General features: G+C 38.2%; 1 long non-coding RNA gene across 1 annotated transcript; it reads left to right on the top strand.

Moving 5' to 3' along the window:
• Positions 1–2019: 2019 nt before the first annotated feature.
• LOC109365518 lies at positions 2020–11768 on the top strand. The gene is made up of 4 exons (XR_004158669.1): positions 2020–3744; positions 5932–6185; positions 6703–7004; positions 7092–11768. It is a non-coding gene; the product is annotated as an uncharacterized LOC109365518 (long non-coding RNA).
• The last annotated feature ends 6860 nt before the right edge of the window (positions 11769–18628 follow it).

The following is an 18628-nucleotide window of genomic DNA, read 5'->3' as shown; positions in this document are numbered from 1 at the left end:
TATATATGTATATGTATATATGTATTCCAATTTCATGGTCTTCCGAAGCTTACCTCATGAGATATAGAAAATATTGCTCTGTGGTTTGAAACAGTCTCCAGACATCTCGTACCAATTCTTTACACTAGACAAACCTCCGGTGGAAGCCGGCCACTGAATTTTCAGAGGATATTAGCTTGCCTCTCTATTATTTTTTATAAATCTAATCAACCATTTTGCATTTGCACATTCATGATAGTAAAAATGACTGTTGGTTGTTTTCCTCTTAGAAGCTGTGCCTTTTTCCTCATGCAGATATTTTCCAAAGCTCATATTTGTCACTCCAGCAAAGCGAAGCTGAATGAGCTGTTTAGGCATATAATAAAGTAAAAGTGAATGAAGCAAGAGGACCAATTGAATTGATGCTATTATTTCAACAAAATCCTTTCAGCAATTGCCTCTCTTCATAGAGACCTTCTTGGCATTATTTCACTAAATGACACTGTGGATGTAATTACTTTGATTCAGAGTGTTGGAATCACACAGGTAACAAATTACAGTGCCCCCTGATGAGTAATAATTCAATTATTCAGTGGGCTTATAACAGTTTGAAATAGCCTATTCTAATTTCACAAACATCATATTTACTGCTGGAAATAAACCATTTCTGCAAAGTGAAATATTAGATCTATATATCTTAGCACATGTAAGCTCCCAAATGGATCACCACATAACTGCATACCTTTGGTGTTTTCAGTATTAAAGGGACTGCAGAGATGCTGAGCCTCCTGGGTTGCTCTACTTCAGTAGAGGTGAACATATATTTTGCCTACTTACCACCCGGTGTATTAAGACTTCATCGTAAGTATCAAGCAGCAACAGCTCACACAGTGAAATCTAATCTCATAAGCACCAATGCTATTGGAACTCATCTCTAACTGGAAGCAGAGTCTAGCTATTTATCCAAAGGGACATTCTTCAGACATGACTCTTCTGTGCATCAACATCAGTGAAGCATACAACACTGCTGAAGCCAAGGCACTATGAAACAGAGGTGAAGAGGGGAAGAAATGATCCTGTGTGCTGAAAGGTCAATTCAAAGTGAAAATTCCAGGGTAAAAGGTGCAAAGCTTGGTGAGATTTTTTAATGCAGTGTCTCAAACTGCCAATTATGCAATCTCCAAACTGCGTTTAGAAATTTAAGAACATGTGAAAATCCCATCTTCACCTCTAAGTGCCTAAATATACATATACTAGGAATGCTCCAAAAGTAATGCCTCTATTTTATTATATTGGCCTATGACATCAGAGGCAGATGGTATGGCAGTAGAGGTTGACCCTTCTCATCAATATTTCTTTGCATTTTGTTGTTGATGACAGCAGAGGGGCAGTTGGCAGAATGGTGTCTGACATGGAAATGTGTTAAGCATAGATGTGGAACCAAATCCCTCTGTTGAAAAAATGGTACCCAGTGACATTCATCAATGCTTGCTGGATGTTTATGGAGATCAAAGAGCGAGGTAGTGGGTGGTGAGTTTCAGCTGTGATGACAGTCATGTGGAAAACAAGCCAAGTTCTGAATGGCCATGCACAGCTGTTAAGCTTTGAAATGAAGAGCCTTTCAATCAGCTCATCCATATGAATTGTCTGATTCTCAACACTGAATATGTTGAAAAAAAAATATTTTGTAGCTCAGAATTTTCCCTAAAAAATAGTGTTATTTTGCTCTTTGTTGTCATTTCTGTGGAAATAAATGTATCTCTCTATGTGTTCATGTATATATATCACAGAATCATAGAATCCATAGAGTTGGAAGTGACCTCTGAAGGCCATCTAGTCCAACTCCTATGCAGTGAACAAGGACACCACAGGTAGATCAGGTTGCCAATGGCCTGGTTTAGTCTTGCATTGAATGCCTCCAGGGACAGGGCATTAAACATATCACTGGGCAACCTGTTCCTCGGTCTCCACCCACACTGTAAAAGATTTTTTCCTTACATCTAACCTAAATCTACCCTCTTTGAGCTTAAAAATATATATTGTATGTATATACATGTATATGTGGATGTATATATAAAATTAGGTATCTTAATCAGTTGCCCATGATTCTGCTCAATTGCCCCATTCATCTCAGAAGTACATAATTTCTCACTGTTTCACCAGGATGGTTGCAGCAGGTAACAGTGAGGAATTTATAGGTCATGTAGCTGAGTTTGGTCCTAAATAAAAGCAGTAGCAGCTGCTGTAAACTTTTTTTTTTCCCTCTAATACTCGCCAGCTTGGAGTTTTTCTCCAGGATGTGCCAGATCTAGATTGATTTCTGAATTTGGCTAAGATGCCCAAACTTCTACTTCCTAGAAATCTGCTATGACGCTCTGGTTTACCAACAATTTGGTTGAATAGCTCTCAGTGATTCCCATGGAAACTGTACCATTATACCATTATATGTGAAGTATTTAAAGATGTGTTAATCTCAGAAGAGCAAGACCTGCTCCACAAGTTCTCAGCTGAGTGGCTGAGTACCCTGCTGAGAGTGGAAGAGGGAAAGGGCTGTCTGCCAGTCATTTCTATTAAATTATCATTTACAACAAGGAGGTGATTTTCCTCTCAGGTGAGGATTCAGTCCCTAGACAATGGAATCATTCCATCTCTGTCAAAGAATCTCCTCAACCAGAACTAACGTCTGGTATTGTTGTATATTTTTCCTAGGTTCATTTAGAAGCAATGGTCACTTAGATGATTTTGTAAATGTCAGTGCCACAAAGTGGATGTAAAAATATAACTTTTTGACTTGAAACAACCGAATTCCACTAAGCTAATGTACCAAAACTATGTTCTAACTGGCTACTAAGTTATAATAAGATGAGGGATGAATCCCCCACGGGAAAATGTGAAAATGAAAACAGATGAAGAAGAAAATTAAGCTGATTATCTACCCTACCAAGACTCAGTGCTTCTTACCAGTGTTCAGACACACATCTCCATATGTCTAAAAAAATCTGTGAGATTAGAAGACTGCGTAAGCATTACAGACATGTATAGAAATGTATAGTGCATGTATAGAAATGCGTATCCACATACCAAAGGATAACAAAATATCAACATTTTTCATGTTTTTTTCCAAGAACAAAAGTATTTGGTGACTTCAAGTTTCCAGAGAAAATGCCAACAATCTCTAAAAATCTGACCATGTACTTTAAAATCAATTGCAATTCTTTGAGTATATAAGGCTGTGAATTGACTCACCAATGCCATGGGCCAGAACTGTTGCCTTTTTCCCACCTTATAACATCTGTGACAATTATTTCAGAAATCAAAAGCATAAAGTCAATAACTTTCAATCAATTGGAAGCCAGAAAGGATGAACATGTCTGATATTTTCTGTCTTGTCTTGGTTGCAGCTTCAGTCCTGAAGAGTGGTTGAGATGGAATTCAATCCCAAGTACTCCTGCTAGGTTCCCTCCCCATTGTGACGGAAATTACAGCAACTGTCACAATTTGTTTAACTTTGGTGTTCTTCAGACAGTTACCAACTCTTTTGGTCACTCTGTCATCCCAGAACCACAGAATCACAGAATTGTAAGGCTTGGATGGGACCTCTGAAGATCATCAAGCCAAAGCCTCTGCTAAAGCAGGTTCTCTACAGCAAGCTGCACAGGGAAGCATCCAGATGGAGTCACGTCCAAGTCAGACTGATCAGGAGATCCTACACTCCTGTGTCTATCTCCCTTGAGGGATTTCCTCAGAATGTCAAGCACATGTAAGGTGAGTCTCCAAGACATTGCTGCCCTCTAAGACTCTGTTGAAGGAGTTTCCCTTCCTCTTGACCAGTAGCATTTGGAAGCAAAGGACTCTTCCCCATTTGGCAGATGTCAGCTCCCCATTTGCTGACGTTCAGGACAATTCTTTACTTACCTAAGTGCATATATCAGCTGGGGGGAAAGAGGGAGGGAAGTGGGAGGAGTAATTCAACCCTTTTCAGTAATTTTCGGAGAACAATTCAAGAATCATTGCACTGGTGAAACGACAGAGCATGAATGTGGCAGTGTAGTTCATTGAGCAGACGGGTTTATCAGAGTAGGAGAGATCTCTCCCACAGAAATTCTAATGCTTTGTTTAATATTAAATACCACTTCAGAGCCAAGCACATAAAATTTAGATCTCAGAGCAGGCATTGGGTGACTTTATTTTTGAAGCTCGTGGAAAACATAATGTGTTTGCAACCTTGCTATGTCTAGATGGAGAATTTTATGTGTAATAATACATTTGAAAACCCAATTTTGTAGGAAGGAATTGCTGTGCTGGTTTATGCTTTGGTTTATGCTAGGCAAGAATGCCTGCTACAAATTCTGCAAGGATTTCCAGGATGCATTTGACAGTCATCCTTATCAGCTTTTCCTCATGATCAAAGAAAATCAACCTCTGACTAGTACGATGTTGATGATCTAAATTCCAATTCTAGCGAGAGCTGTAGAAACTCAAAAAAAAAGAAAAAAAAAAGATTTAGGACTTGGAACTAGGTGTTTACAAAGAGACATCACCTGGCAGCACACCATGCATTTTAAATACTTCTTTTTAATACCAAGAGTGAGCATTCAATATGGGCAAACATGGACCTCTCCATTTTATGGGAAATCAGTTGAGAGTTGCTCATTCATGTTCCAGGAGAAAAATAAAATGACAATAAAAAGAATGTTACTTAGCAAAATAAAAATAAATTTTCCTACAGCTATTAAAATCAGAAATATCAGCTATTCTCACCCACTATTTGGGTTTAGTATGTTTCAGATCAATATCTTATATATGGTCTAACAGCTCTTCTTTTTCTTCAAATGGGGTTGATTTGAGGAAGGGAAGACAGAAAGGTTTTATTGCTGTCTAACGGGTATTGATTTCGTAACTGCTGAATTTAGAACAAAAGAGACTCTAGTGAAGGAATGCTTTTTTATTTCATGTGATGTGTTCCCCAAGGAATACAAAACAAGAAAGGACAAAGAAGGATTTGGGAAAGCTTATTAACACAGATCATAAAAATCAAAGAAATCATAGGAAGAGAATTCAAGAAGGCTGGCACAAACATTCCAAATGAGGGACCAGCCATATCTATGCCTTTCCTGACACAATTCTCCGAGCTGCTCATAAAACCTCCAATGATAGATAGACTAAAATCTCCCTAGCTGAAAACTTGCTTGAAAACTTACAAAAGAATAATAGCTAACTTACATATGTGACACCAAATACAGAAAATTCAGATGTAACTTAGAGCTGGAAAACAATGAAGAAAAAGCAGGGTTTAGATGCATGTTGGTAAAGAGATAAAAATGAGGAAAAACAGACTGTTATTGTATTTGACCATTGTATTTGCTCTGGTGGAGTACTCCAGAGGCTAATGGCTCAATGTCTTACACTCTCTGGCAGTCTCTAGAAACTGATTCTAAGACCAGAGAATCGTTGAAAGGGTGAACATAGCATCAGGAAAAAAAGGAAAAAAAAAACAACTAATTGTGCTTGTCACAATTTAAATCTTAATCTTAATATTACTTGGTGTGCCTCGCTGTTTTGGTTATATTATCTTTCTTTTTTATGTTAATTATGCCTGGACTAATAATGATTCTTGAATTAGACTGTTAAAATTTAATAAATCTTAGCTTTTATAAATAAAATGTTTTTCCTTTGCCCATAAACAATATTTTGAGCATAACAAAGGGAAGCATCTCTAGGGTAAGCATGTGTATTAGATTACTCTTTGTGCCATAGATTTCCAGGCTGTTTGCTTCTGATAGTAAATAAATTCCAGTTTACTGACACCCTGCAGCTCTGACTTGGTTTTTAGCTGTGATTTATCCTACTAATATACTGCCAGGAATATTTCTTTATTTTTGCTTATTTTTATAGACTTTTTTAGTACCAATCCCTTTAATAATTCAGGTCAATTGCTTATTCTCTTTCTAGGATGTTGCAAACGTAAGAAAAAACATTTTTACTGTGAGCATGATTGAAGACCAGAACAGGTGACCTGGAGATGTAGTAGCATCTCCAGCCCTGAAGATCCTCAAAACACAACTCGACATGGCTCTGAGCAACCTCAGCAATTTGATGACACCCTACAGGAGCAAATTAACTATCAGATGAATACTTTACAGTAATTTAAGAAGTATTTTTTCCTTTATGTAGATCTGTTAAGTTCAGTGGCATGAATCTTGCAGGTAAGAGTTTGCAATAGTGACACACGGAAAATATTATTTGGGGAACTTGGAGTTTTTATCAACAGAGGTAGTTAGTAACAGGATAGATGGATGTGAATGGTTGTGCTGGGACACGGGCCTAAGCGAAGTAGCCTCTTCAGATTTTTTTCTGTCTTATTTTCTATGATTTGTTCACACATGGAAGCTGAAGTACAGCATTTGGGGCAGAATGTGTCGCTCCTATTCAGATGGGGTTTTATTTTCCTCTAGGACTAGCCTCAGATAGAATCACTGTATAAATAATAGCTCTTGATTACTTCTGCTTGGTTAGGTAATAAGTGATTAGATTCCCAGTTGTAGCCTAACTGAAAATGATATAATTTTGTAGCAAATTCAGTGCACAAACAGTTTAATATTTTATGTGCCTTCTATTATGTAGGACAACACTAAAAATCACCATTGGCCAGTTCTGCTCTTGTGCAACTATCAGTAACTTCAGAATGGATTGACCACTAGGTTTTTTTTTTTTTTATGGCAGAGCTTCTTCCCACCTACTGACAAGAAGAAATCTTGGGAAGTCTGAAATACGTTGTCAGCAGTGGAACAGTGATGTGGTCTCAAAGAGACTGTGTAGTGTCAATGTCACGCAGTCTGTATTGGGAAGCCTCGATGATCTCTTCCAAACTAAACTGCCAGAAATAGATACCAGCATGAAAAGTAATGGTGAACTTCTATTCATGAGCACTGGATTTTCAGTGTGGCATCAAAGCTTAGCAATCCTTCATTTCTCATTTACTTTGTTTAAAAAACACAAGGAATCATAGTGACAATACTGATAAGGTAAACACTGTGGAATATTGGGAACCAGGAAACTGGGTGTAGCCTGCAGCTTCATTTCTTATCAACAATGACCATGTCTGTTTGCAGATCAGTAGGAGGACACATGCTTCTATGTGTCCTCCCAAGATGCTGGACAGCTCTTTGGTCTTCAATAAGCGTATGGATTGTCGACTGCTGGAAGGAAAGCAGTAAAAGCACATAGCCTGCCTGTGGAATATGCTATTGCCAGATCAGTGAGCTGGAATCTAGAGCTGGTTTTCGGGAGGAGACAGGTGAATTTATGATTGGTTTTAATATTTGTGTTCATGCTAAGTACCTAGGGGCAGACACATAAAAAGGTGGAGTATCAAAAACCAACTCGCTTGAGTCTAAAAAATTTACAAAGGGAGCTCACAGCAGGATGAGTTACAGAGGCAGTTGTTTCCCATAGTTGCAGGAGCTATGCCAGCTTCTCCAAGGCAAAGTTCACACTATTTATCTTGAATCATCATATAACTTTCATGGGGTCTGTGAAGAGAAAGAAATCCATTGGAAGGTTTAGTTGCCAGAGAGAATTGTATTTGTACTCTCTGGAAAGGGAAAGAGCAGTCTTTAAATACAAGGGGATATAAAACTCAGCAAGACTAGTTGTTAAGTTAAGAGCCTTAAAGTTAGACATTGCTTTTGGATATACCTTTTGATTGCTGTTTCTACCAACTGGCATTTTGATATATAAATGTTTTATGATGTTAACAATAACTGAGATGTAGCAGAAACAAATTGTAAATTGACAGAGACACATCTCTGGTTCCTGAAATTACTCATTCCTTACTGTGTTAGGGTGAACCCTGTAGGAGCCAATGGACACACTCCCACTGTCTTCAACAGCCTTCAGTCATCCAATAATATCTGTACAAATAAACAGCTATCAAAAAGAGAGGGAAAAAGGAAGGAGTTCTGGGACAATTAGAGGCTTAATTTCCCTTGAATTTCCTCTTTGTGAGTTTTGTCTGAAGCAACCAATGGCTGGAGTATTTGGCAATGCTTTGCTCTGTGTGCATCTTCTTGGGGAGATGTTTTCTTTCTAAGACATGAAACTAATGTTTCAGCCTTTCCCTTCACCTGAGCACTTAGAGGACACAAGCATGAAGGAATCTAGTTACTTGGATAGTCCTAATCCTTTGCCACATTTGGCTATTACACTGAAATGTGACTAGAAAAGGACAAAGGAAGAAAGTAACAACATGGTCACATGAGCTTCTTTTCTTAATGAAATTGAACTGAAAATATTCTCCCCGTTCCCTTGCCACAACACACAAAATGAACTGGATGAGGGCCAGAGATATAGCAGGCTATCCAAATCAGCACAGGCATTCTTAATAGCAGGATGATGTGAAAGAAGAAGCATGCTGTTTAAAATCCCACAACATAGGTTTTGTTAATACTTTCTTCTTATCCAGCCAAGCCAGCATTCTGATAAGTTGTACTTAGAACTAGCAAGAGTTTAAAAAGGTGTTCTGCTGTGTATTTTAATTGCCTTTCTAAGTATACTGATCTTAATTATTGAATCATAGAATGGCTTGGGCTGGAAGGTACCTCAAGGATCATCAAGCTCCAACTCCACATTTAATCTTTATATTTTGAGAGTATTTGTTTTCTAAATGAAGATTCTTCTCTCATGGTTGCTGCAGGCTTCTACCTGCTTACTAGCTGGTGTAGTGGACAATCTTTCTATCTTCCCTGGTGTCATCTAAAAATAAATCTTTAGATTTAAACAACAAAAGCAACCCTGTAAGAAGTTCGAAGATTCAATTCACTTTACAATAAGATGATAAAGACAATCCCATAGCAAAAAGCATTAATTTGAAGGTAATGCATGAACTCAGCTATCCAGCAATGTGCAGTGATCACAAAAAGGTAACACATTAGCATAACCAGTCATTAACTTCAACCTGTTTTCCTCTCACAGAGAAGATACTCCCTTTATATAAGGTTCAGATGAGTACTTGTGACAATCCAGCAGTGTGGTCATTAAATGTTATTTTGTCCCAATGAGAAACTGAGTTTGAGCAACTAGAAATACTCCATTTCTTCTCTCTTTTCTAAAAAATTTCAACTTCAGTGTGTCCTAGAAATACTTCATGCCCTAAAATTAGATTAATGTAAAGGTTATTAAAAGAGTTTCTTTTACAGAACTAACTGTTCTCAGTACTGTTTAAAATAGGAATTTCCAAAAATAAAAGGCAAACATGAAATAGGAAAAAGACATCTGTACTTCAGAAGTGAATTTCTATGAATCTTCACACTGACACAATCCAAATGCTACCTAAAATTATAATTTTATTACATTTTTATTTTTATGCCACTTAATTTCCTCAGTTCTAGAAGAGGAATAGTTCAGCAAGATGACAAAGGATTATTCCAGATTGTCTAGGGGAGAAAAGAATAACTGATGAAATTTGACTGAGACCTAAGGACCCATGATTGATGTCTTTCTTTAGGCAACAGCAAATGCAGAATTTATGTGGTTCCAAGTTCCAGCAGTTCAGATCAGAAGGAAGAATAGAAAGACCCTTTGCCTGCTACAGTATCAGAAGGGCAAATAATCAGCCAGATTTCTCCTCTCAAAGGATATAATTTCGTTTGAGGGAGGTCTCATTGCTGAAAATCACTGCAAAATCAGAGATGTGGAACCTGGTCCAGTTTTCATTATCTGTAAATTTGGCTTTCACTTTTTTCTCGCCATTTAGCATATGTCAACTTGCAGAAACCTGCTGTAGAAATATGCACTTTGGAGCTAAGCCTTTGAAGTAGGCAGAGTCCTGTTTTTGTAAGAGAAAATTAGCTACACTCTCCTAGTGACTTCTAATACTATATAAGGAAAACTGGGAATATTTTTGAAATTCTGGAAAAGCTCATCGGCAGGAGCCTTCTTCTGTCTTGACTTGCTTCTTCTTTTAAATGATACCAGATCTATGCTAGCTGCTAACAGAAGATACTCTCAAGTCCTTTGCTTCTGTCTGTCTAGTATTTATGGATGCATTTATGACTTATAGGGTCTTTTTTTATATTTTACATACGGATCACCTCCTTGTAGCAGTTCTGAGTGCAGCTGTCATAGCTGTCATGAGCTTAGCTTACTTTGACACTTAGCACAATCGTACATGATGATCATTGATTGATATGAGCATATAAATTTAGTTTTATTGAGGCTGCTGGATCAAGCTGCTGGATAAAATTATCCATAGAAAAATAATGCCTCATTATTCTCTTCCAGTAGTAAAAAACATGAAAGCTTAAAATCAAAAAGGATCTCTTATTGGGTGTTTCTAAAAGGCAGTGATGAAGAACTGGAACTTGTAATTTCCTATTGACAGGGATGCCCTTAAGGTTTATACAGAGTATTTCAAAGCAGTAGCAGTTTACACCATGATTCAAATAGCCTGTTTGCCTAGGACATCCATTTAAGCAGTGCAATATCCGTTTCTGTCTCTGAAAGTGATTTCTAGCATGAGTCTTTTTTAATTTCTATTAATGTTACAGAATGGAGAAGATTGATGCTGATTCACACACTAGCTCAGTTAATTTTTCTTCAAGTATGGATTCTTATTAGGAATGTTTTCATGTAATGTAATAAATCATGCTCCTACAGTCAAGTCTGTGTTCATATATTCTTCTCTAGCATCTCCTCCTTAATAATAATTGTCATAAGAAATGGAGGAAACAAATGAATATTGGATGATTCACTGGTCTCCTGGTAATTCTGTCCAGAGTGATACAGGACAGCCTAAGAGCTGAAGAAGAGCAATTTTTGCTGGTAAAAGAGGGCTAAATTCGTTGATATCCTAGGCTCCATTTTGCTTTCTAATACTTTGAAAAGGGGAAGTAAGAAAGAAAAAATAAAAAATCTTTTACTGTCATGTAGATTTGCTCCTGTCAGCCTTGGCCACATGTCAGTTTCTTACTCCACTGATCTCCTGTGACTTTCTTGTTTACCAGCTTTAATTCAACTTTATCCTATGCTATCCTATAAAAGAATTCAACATAACTCCTCTAAAATTGATGTTTTCCTATTATCATGTTGCCTCTACTCTGAAAATTGTTTTTCTTGTGCAATTCTCTATTATTAATGGCAGAGACCTCTACAAAGTCAGTATCTACTAGTTAATCCCATGGAAGAAAAGAAAAAGAAAAGAGACATAGCTCCTCCTTTCTTGGCACAGGCACATGTTCAGATTTTGCCACGGTATTATTTTGCTCTTTTGAATTTATTTTAATAACACCTTATCTCTAATGAAAGATTCATTCCAACTTGTTTACAGCTACAGAAGCCAAATTTCCTGGTCTGTTGCTCTCATAACTTCATTCTTCATCATTGGCACTACTGTTAGATTTGCTCTGGTCTTCTAGTGGCATCTTGGATTTTAATGACTTTTTGATCTATGCCAGAGAATATGCTGACTTCTCATCTCATAGCGAATCCCATCAGGTCCTGCAGATGCTGATCTGATATTTGCTTGTTCCACTAATAAGCCTTGTAGTTTGGATGTGATCCTGGCCTTCTATTCCCACAGCAGTAGTTGCCTTCTGCTATGTCTGATCTGATATGCTAATGTAGCTTGTGACTAGCGCAAACCAAAAGAGTGGTGATTTCCCCTTCAGGGGACATAATAGATTCATCAAGCACTGCTCAGCAGTGTCTGATATAGATACATCTGTTCAATAAATCATATATCCAGAACCATCAGTAGGACAGAGGCATTTTTTTCCTGGAAGTAAGACATTTAATTACCTTAGCATGTGTAATTCCAGCTTTTATTACAAGCAATAAAAAATGTATCACCTTAAAAATTGAACCTCAGTGCTCGACTCTTCTGACTACTGACAAGATCAGACTCTTTGCCTTGCATGCATTTTACAGTGATTTTTATTTTTTTTTTTTAATACAGGAAAAACACATGAGCATCATCAGATTAATGAAAAAAGGTTAGCCCTTCTTAGCTGAAATGTGATAATAAGCCATAAATGCCCAGCTGGCCCACCACATATATACAGCAGAGAGAGATTAATTTAAAATTCTGAATGTGGAAAGGCTGTTTTTCTGCTGTTTTAGGCAAGTGAGAAAGCCCCAGATGTTTTTTCCCTTACGTTCTCTCTGCGCCTTGGCCTTTCCAAGTAAATAGAAAGCCCAGGTAGATCTTCTGTCCATAAGTGAATTCAGCAGCAGTATTTCTAAACACAAAATTTGAGATTTTCTGGGGTGTTTTTTAATTAAAAATCAATCCTTAATGAAAAGCAAGTAAAAATATTTTTTTAACCTAATATTAAAGCTTATCTTAAAAAGAAATAGTTTAAGAGGAACATTTCTTCTACAGCTGCAGAGTTCCTGTGATAATCTGAAATTTCCAACAGGTATGAGATTTCCCAACAGACGTAATATTAATTAAGTTAATTTGAATAGAGGATTTACCATCAGGAAATTGTCTTTGAACATAATCTGTTGGTTATACCTTAATTCTGAACTTCCTTGGATTGTAGTTGTAAATGTGAGCAAACTCACACTATCTGTTGCTTCTAAAAATTTTTTCAGCTGGGGATACTTTTACCCGTTCACTGCAGAATTTTCTAATTAGATTGCAAGACGTGGTATGTCAATTTCATGCTGAAGTGGACGTATGATTTCTGAACTGGAGCTGAATATATATGATTGGTTCAGAAAGTGGTAGAGGGATGACAGAGTTCATGTATGGTTGCCTGGAATGAATTAAGCAGATATTGTGTGAATGTCATGTGTAAAATGAAAGAACAAAAAAGAAGTTATAATATGAAAATAAGCATTGGCCTGTGGAAATAAATTTTAAAGCTCCTCTTCTGGCCGTTTAAAATATTTGAACAAGAGGGTATCCAGTGAAATAAATATGAGAAACAGTCAAAGCCAATAAAATACAAAATGATCTACAATTATAATTGTCTACAAAATGTACAATTAGCCTGAAGAACTCATTGCCACAGGAAATTACACATCTCCACTAGAAAGGGGTGTCCTAGGTTGCAAGAATATACTTAGTTTTACTAATTAATGCTAACAGTACAGCTAATATAATTAACAACCCAAACTGAAAGATGAAGCCAATCACTAATTCAAGAGGGAATAATCATATATAATATGAAGGATGCTTTATTTTACATACAACTGCCTTGATAATTAAAATTTTTCTGATGCATCTGCTCCTGTGTGCTATAACAGATAAGATTATAGGGAAACCTTACATCTGATTAACAGGGCGAAACTATGTTCTTGTGAAAGATCTATGAAAACTAAGGAAAAAACGACACAGGCTCATTTTGTAGTTGCTGCTCTCTTCTACAGATTCAGTTAAACATCAAAAGCAATAAGGTATATATATACTTTTGTTTTTTTAAATTCAGTCTTCAAAGTTGTAGAATCTTGTTTACTTTCAAAAATTTACTTTGTTTGAGCATTTTGGTCTTTTCCTGTCCTTTTGTATTTATTTCTAAAGCACACAAATTTATCTTTATAAAACCACTTTTTATTCTTCTTCATACAGCCATCAAAGGAGTTATTGAATGGCAGGGTTTTTTAATCAGTATTTGTAAGGTATTTAATGAATAAAATGGCAGATCTACTTATTTCTCTACTTCTTAAAGACTTTATTGAAATACAATTTAAGTAAAGGCTGTTGAAGAATAGTGGTTCAGTTACAGACTCCTGCGGGACACCACTCATCACTGATTTCCATCTGGTCATCAACCTTTTGACTGCAACTTTTTTAATGTGATCATCCAGATAATTTCATAGCCACCATGCTGTCCATCCATCAGATCCATGTCTCTCTGTTTTAGAATCATGGAATCACCAAGGTTGGAAAAGGCCTACGAGATCATTCAGTCCAACTGCCCACCGATCACCAATAGTTCTCTCTAAACCATGTCTCTCAACACAAAATCCAAACGTTCCTTGAACACCTCCAGGGTTGGTGACTCCACCACCTCCCTGGGCAGCCCATTCCAGAGCCTGACTACTCTTTTGGAAAAGTAGTATTTCCTAATGTTCAGCCTGAATCTCTCCTGGCACAACTTGAGGCCATTCCCTCTTGCCCTATCGCTAGTTATGTGAGAGAAGAGGACGACCCCTACGTACCACAACCTCCCTTCAGATAGTTGTAGAGTGCAATAAGGTCTCCCCTGAGCCTCTTCTTCTCCAGATTGAGCAATCCCAGCTCTCTTAGCTGCTTCTCATAAGACTTGTGCTCCAGACTCCTCACCAACTTCGTTGCCCTTCTCTGGACACACTCCTGGGCCTCAGTGTCTTTTTGCAGTGAAAGGCTCAAAATCGAACACAGTACTGGAGGTGTGGCCTCACTAGAACTGAGTACAGAGGCACAATTACTCCCCTGCTCCTGCAAGCAACACTATTTCTTACACAAGCTAGGATGCCATTGGCCTTCTTGGCCACCTGGGCACACTGCTGGCTCATGTTCAGCTGAGCATCAATCGGTACCTCCAGGACCATTTCCTCTACAGTCTTCCAGCCACTCTGCCCCAAGCCTGTAACATGGCCTGGGGTTGTTTTGGCCAAAGTGCAGGGCCTGGCACTTGGTCGTGTTGAACCTCATCCCATTGGCTTCAGCCCATCCAGCCTGTCTAGATTCCTCTGTAGGGCCTTGCTACCCCCAGGCAGATTGAAACTTGCTGCCAACTTGGTGTCATCTGCAAATTTACTGAGGGTGCAATCAATGCTCTCATCCAGGTCATCAATAAAGATACTGAACAGGACAGGCCCCAATACCAACTCCTGGGGGACACCACTCGTGACTGGTTGCCAGCTGGATTTAATTCCATTCACCACCATTCTCTGGGCCCTGACCTCCATCCAGTTCTTTACCCAGCAGAGTGTGTACCTGTCCAAGCCATGGGCTGCCACTTTCTCCAGGAGAATACGTTGGAAACAGTGTAGAAGTCTTTGTTGAAGGTCAAGGTAGACCACATCAATAGCCTTTCCCTCATCCACCATGCAAGTCACTATATCATAGAAGGAGATCACATTAATCAAGCAGGACCTGCCCTTCACAAAGCCATGCTGGCTAGGTCTGATTCCCTGGTTGTCCTGCACATGCTGTGTGATCTCACTCTAGACAATCTGCTCCGTAACCTTCCCTAGCACTTAGGTCAGGCTGTCAGATCTGTAGTTCTCCAAATCCTCCTTGTGATCCTTCCTGTAGATGGGAGTCACACTGGCAAGTCTCCAGTCTTCTGAGCTCTTCTGAACTGCTCTCCAGTTGACTGGGAATACTGATAGATGATGGAAAGTTGCTTGGCTATCACTTCACCTGCTCCCTCAGCACTCTCAGATGGATCTTGACTGACTTGTGTCAGTCCAGGTGGAATAGTACGTCTCTGACTGTTTTCTCCTGACTTATGGGGGGTTTATTCTGTTCCCCATCCGAGACTTCCAGTTCAGACAATAGAGTATATTAGTCTGACATTTAAAGACAGATGTAAAAAAGGCATTGAGAACTTCTGCCTTTTAATTATCCTCAGTGGTCACGTTCACAGCCGCATCCAGTAAGGAATGGAGATTCTCCTTGGTCCTCCTCTTACTGTTAATATATTTGTAAAAGAGTTTCTTGTTCCCTTTTGCCCCACTGGCCAAGTTGAATTCAAGCTGGGCTTTTGCCTTTCTAATTTTCTCCCTGCGTGCCCTAACAACTTCTTTGTACTCTCTCTGAGTTGCCTGTCCCTTCTTCCACATGAGGTAGATTCTCTTTTTCTCCTGGAGCCTTAATATCAAATGCTTTATACATTTCCAAATAGATGGCATCAGTTGCTCTTTCCTTATCCCCTTATGTTGTAATGTCATTGTAAAGGACCACCTGACAATTTGTCCTCAGTGAAACCATGCCAGGTGTCACCAGTTACCTCTTTGTTTTTCAAGTGCCTTAGCACAGTTCCCAGGAGGATCTCGTCCATGGTCTTTTGGGGGTACAGGGACAAGACTGATTACAATCCCTTATAGTGGGTCTTCTTCTTTCTCTTTAAAAATAAGAAATAAGAATTTATTTTTTTTTTCTCCTCTTCCAATCATAGAGAACTTCACTGACCCACCATGACTTTCAAGATACGATAGATACTTATCATCTTTAGCTGCTATTTCTCTCTGGACTTTTGGAGGCATCTCATCAGTTCCCATGGACTACAAGTTCCATAGATGGTCTCACAGCTGATCTCCTACATTGGGTGGTACTTCATTTTCCCAGTCTCTGCCTTTGGATTCTGTCCAGTAGTTGGAGCTGTTGCCAATGAAAACTGAGCTAAAACTCATTGAGTTCCTCAGCCTTCACTACCTTGATTGCAGCCAGGTCTCCTGTTTTACTCACCAGGGTAAGTGCTAGTTTCTTTTTATCCTATGTACTTGAAGAAAGCCTTGTTATTTTTTATTTCTCTTGCTAGTTCATCTACTGCTGTATTTTGGCATTCCTGTTCCCCTCCCTTCACTCCCAGTCCATATCATCTTCCTAGGCTGTGTATCCCTGCCTCCACTGCATATGTTTTTTTTCTTCCTGATCCTCTTCCCCTGACTGACTTCCAAAAATCTGCTTTTCTGATGTTTGTTGTCTTGACATTTTTTACCTGCCCTGTACCCCTCAAAATTGAGAACATGATCACTGCAGCTTCCAGTCTTGACCTCTCCAGTAAGTCCTTCTGCACTAGTGAGTTGGGCTCTAGTTGGGCTCTCTGTCAGCTGCATTAGGAAGTAATTCTGGATTGCTTGCAGTTCGATGTACCACTTTTCCAGTGAATGTTTTTCCTTGTCTGTCTGTCCTGGATTTGTTCCGTCACCTTCTTAGGGACTGAGATGAGACTGATCATTTTGTAGTCTCCTGGATCCCCCCTTCTTGCTCTGAAGTAAGTATGGCATTTGGCTTTTCTGCAGCCCTCAGAAACCTCCCCTGATTGATATGGAGTTTAAAAGCTGTTGCAGGATGACCCACAATGACACATCTTTCACCTCCCTTGGATGCATCCTATCTGGTAACATGGACTTGTGTACGTCAAACTGACTTTTCCTTTCCCTACTTACACTCTATTTCATCTACGTGTTTTTTTTGTTTTTTTTTTTTTAACTGTTCTTGTATGGTATTTCCAATTAATCCCTAGATTTAGGAAGATGTTTTTATGCATATCTTTTTTTTTTTTAGTCTAGTAACTGTCTTTACAAAGGTCTCTAAGTCATCATGCAAGATTTATGTGATTAAAACAGTAAATAAACAAACAGCATCTACTTTTATTGTCTTCCGTCATCACTTCTATACACTGATTTACTGATTAGTGCATTCTCATTAGTAATTACTTTTGCTGAAAGCAAGTAAGGTCATAAAGATTTAGCTGAGGCTTTCAAAACAAGTTATATATTATATTACTTAGTAATGCTCTTAATTACCTCTATCATGACAGGCAGAAAGCCAACAGAACTATTCTGGAAAAGTCTTCCAGCTTCAAAGACTTTGTGTAAGACTTTTACTGTCACTGCCCAGAACTGGAAACTTATCTAGAACTTATCTTTGTAGCACCTTGTAGGACTTAACAGAACAAGCCACTTAGCATCAAGTGAAGCTAGGATATATGTGGAATTAGAAAGCAGTAATGACTGGAAAGCAAGTGTACTTATAGTTTGACCTTTCTGCCTATGCATAACCAGCTATCATCAGGAGAAATAAAGTGAAGAGAAATATAAAAACACAACTAATAGGCAACAAGAAAGGCTCTAAATTAAGCTAACTGCAGGAGAAATGCAACCACAAAAAGCAGTTGAATTGATCTGAGTTGATGTGTCCTTATTATCTCTCCATCATCTTGTTAGTTTGGGCAACTCTTCAGTCCATTTAAAAATAGATAACTGAAGCTTGGAGCAAAATATATTTTTAAGTTCAAGACAATGGCTCTAAATTTGTTTTAAGTGGCTGGAGATTCCCCTGTGCTTTATATATTGGGTCAGGTGTGCCCTAATTGCTAATAAAATATCTAACTTTAAGAAAATTCAGAATAATTGAACAAATTTGAGAATATTTCCTGAAACAACTTCTGTAACCAGATCTAAAAATCCTAGTGTAAGATGTAGTAGACTCAAGAAGATTTGTGGTAGGATAAAGAATGAGGTGCTGGAATTCTATAGAGTGATGTAGCAAACACAAAATTCATTCAGAGAAGTCAAAGCAAGACTGTTCATCTTTCTCAGTTATTTCACCACGAATTATTAACTCACTTCACAGTTTTATGTAATCAACAGTCAACCCAATACCCAATATAACTTTCTTTTCTCAGGTTTGAACATTTATTTGCATGCATGAAAAAATGTCGTGAGATGCCAACTGACACAGGAGACAGGTGTAGCTGCATTGCCATCTGTGGAGGTCTTCATATACAGATTGAGCAGAAGTTTAGATAAGAAGGTGTCCAGAATGGCTTGGGAATTTCCCTCATCTTGGGACATGGAGATGAACTTCACAATTCTGTAAGTATTTTCCTTATTATTCTCAGCAAATTTTTTAAACACAAATTAATGTCCCCAGGCTGCTGCTTAGACATTCGATATTTATCATTAGACACTTTTTGATGAAACTGAT

Source organism: Meleagris gallopavo, chromosome 1 (genome assembly GCF_000146605.3).
Source record: "Meleagris gallopavo isolate NT-WF06-2002-E0010 breed Aviagen turkey brand Nicholas breeding stock chromosome 1, Turkey_5.1, whole genome shotgun sequence".
Lineage (NCBI taxonomy): Eukaryota > Metazoa > Chordata > Aves > Galliformes > Phasianidae > Meleagris > Meleagris gallopavo.
The sequence above is the reverse complement of the archived record's forward strand: the minus strand, read 5'-3'. Positions and strand labels throughout refer to the sequence as shown.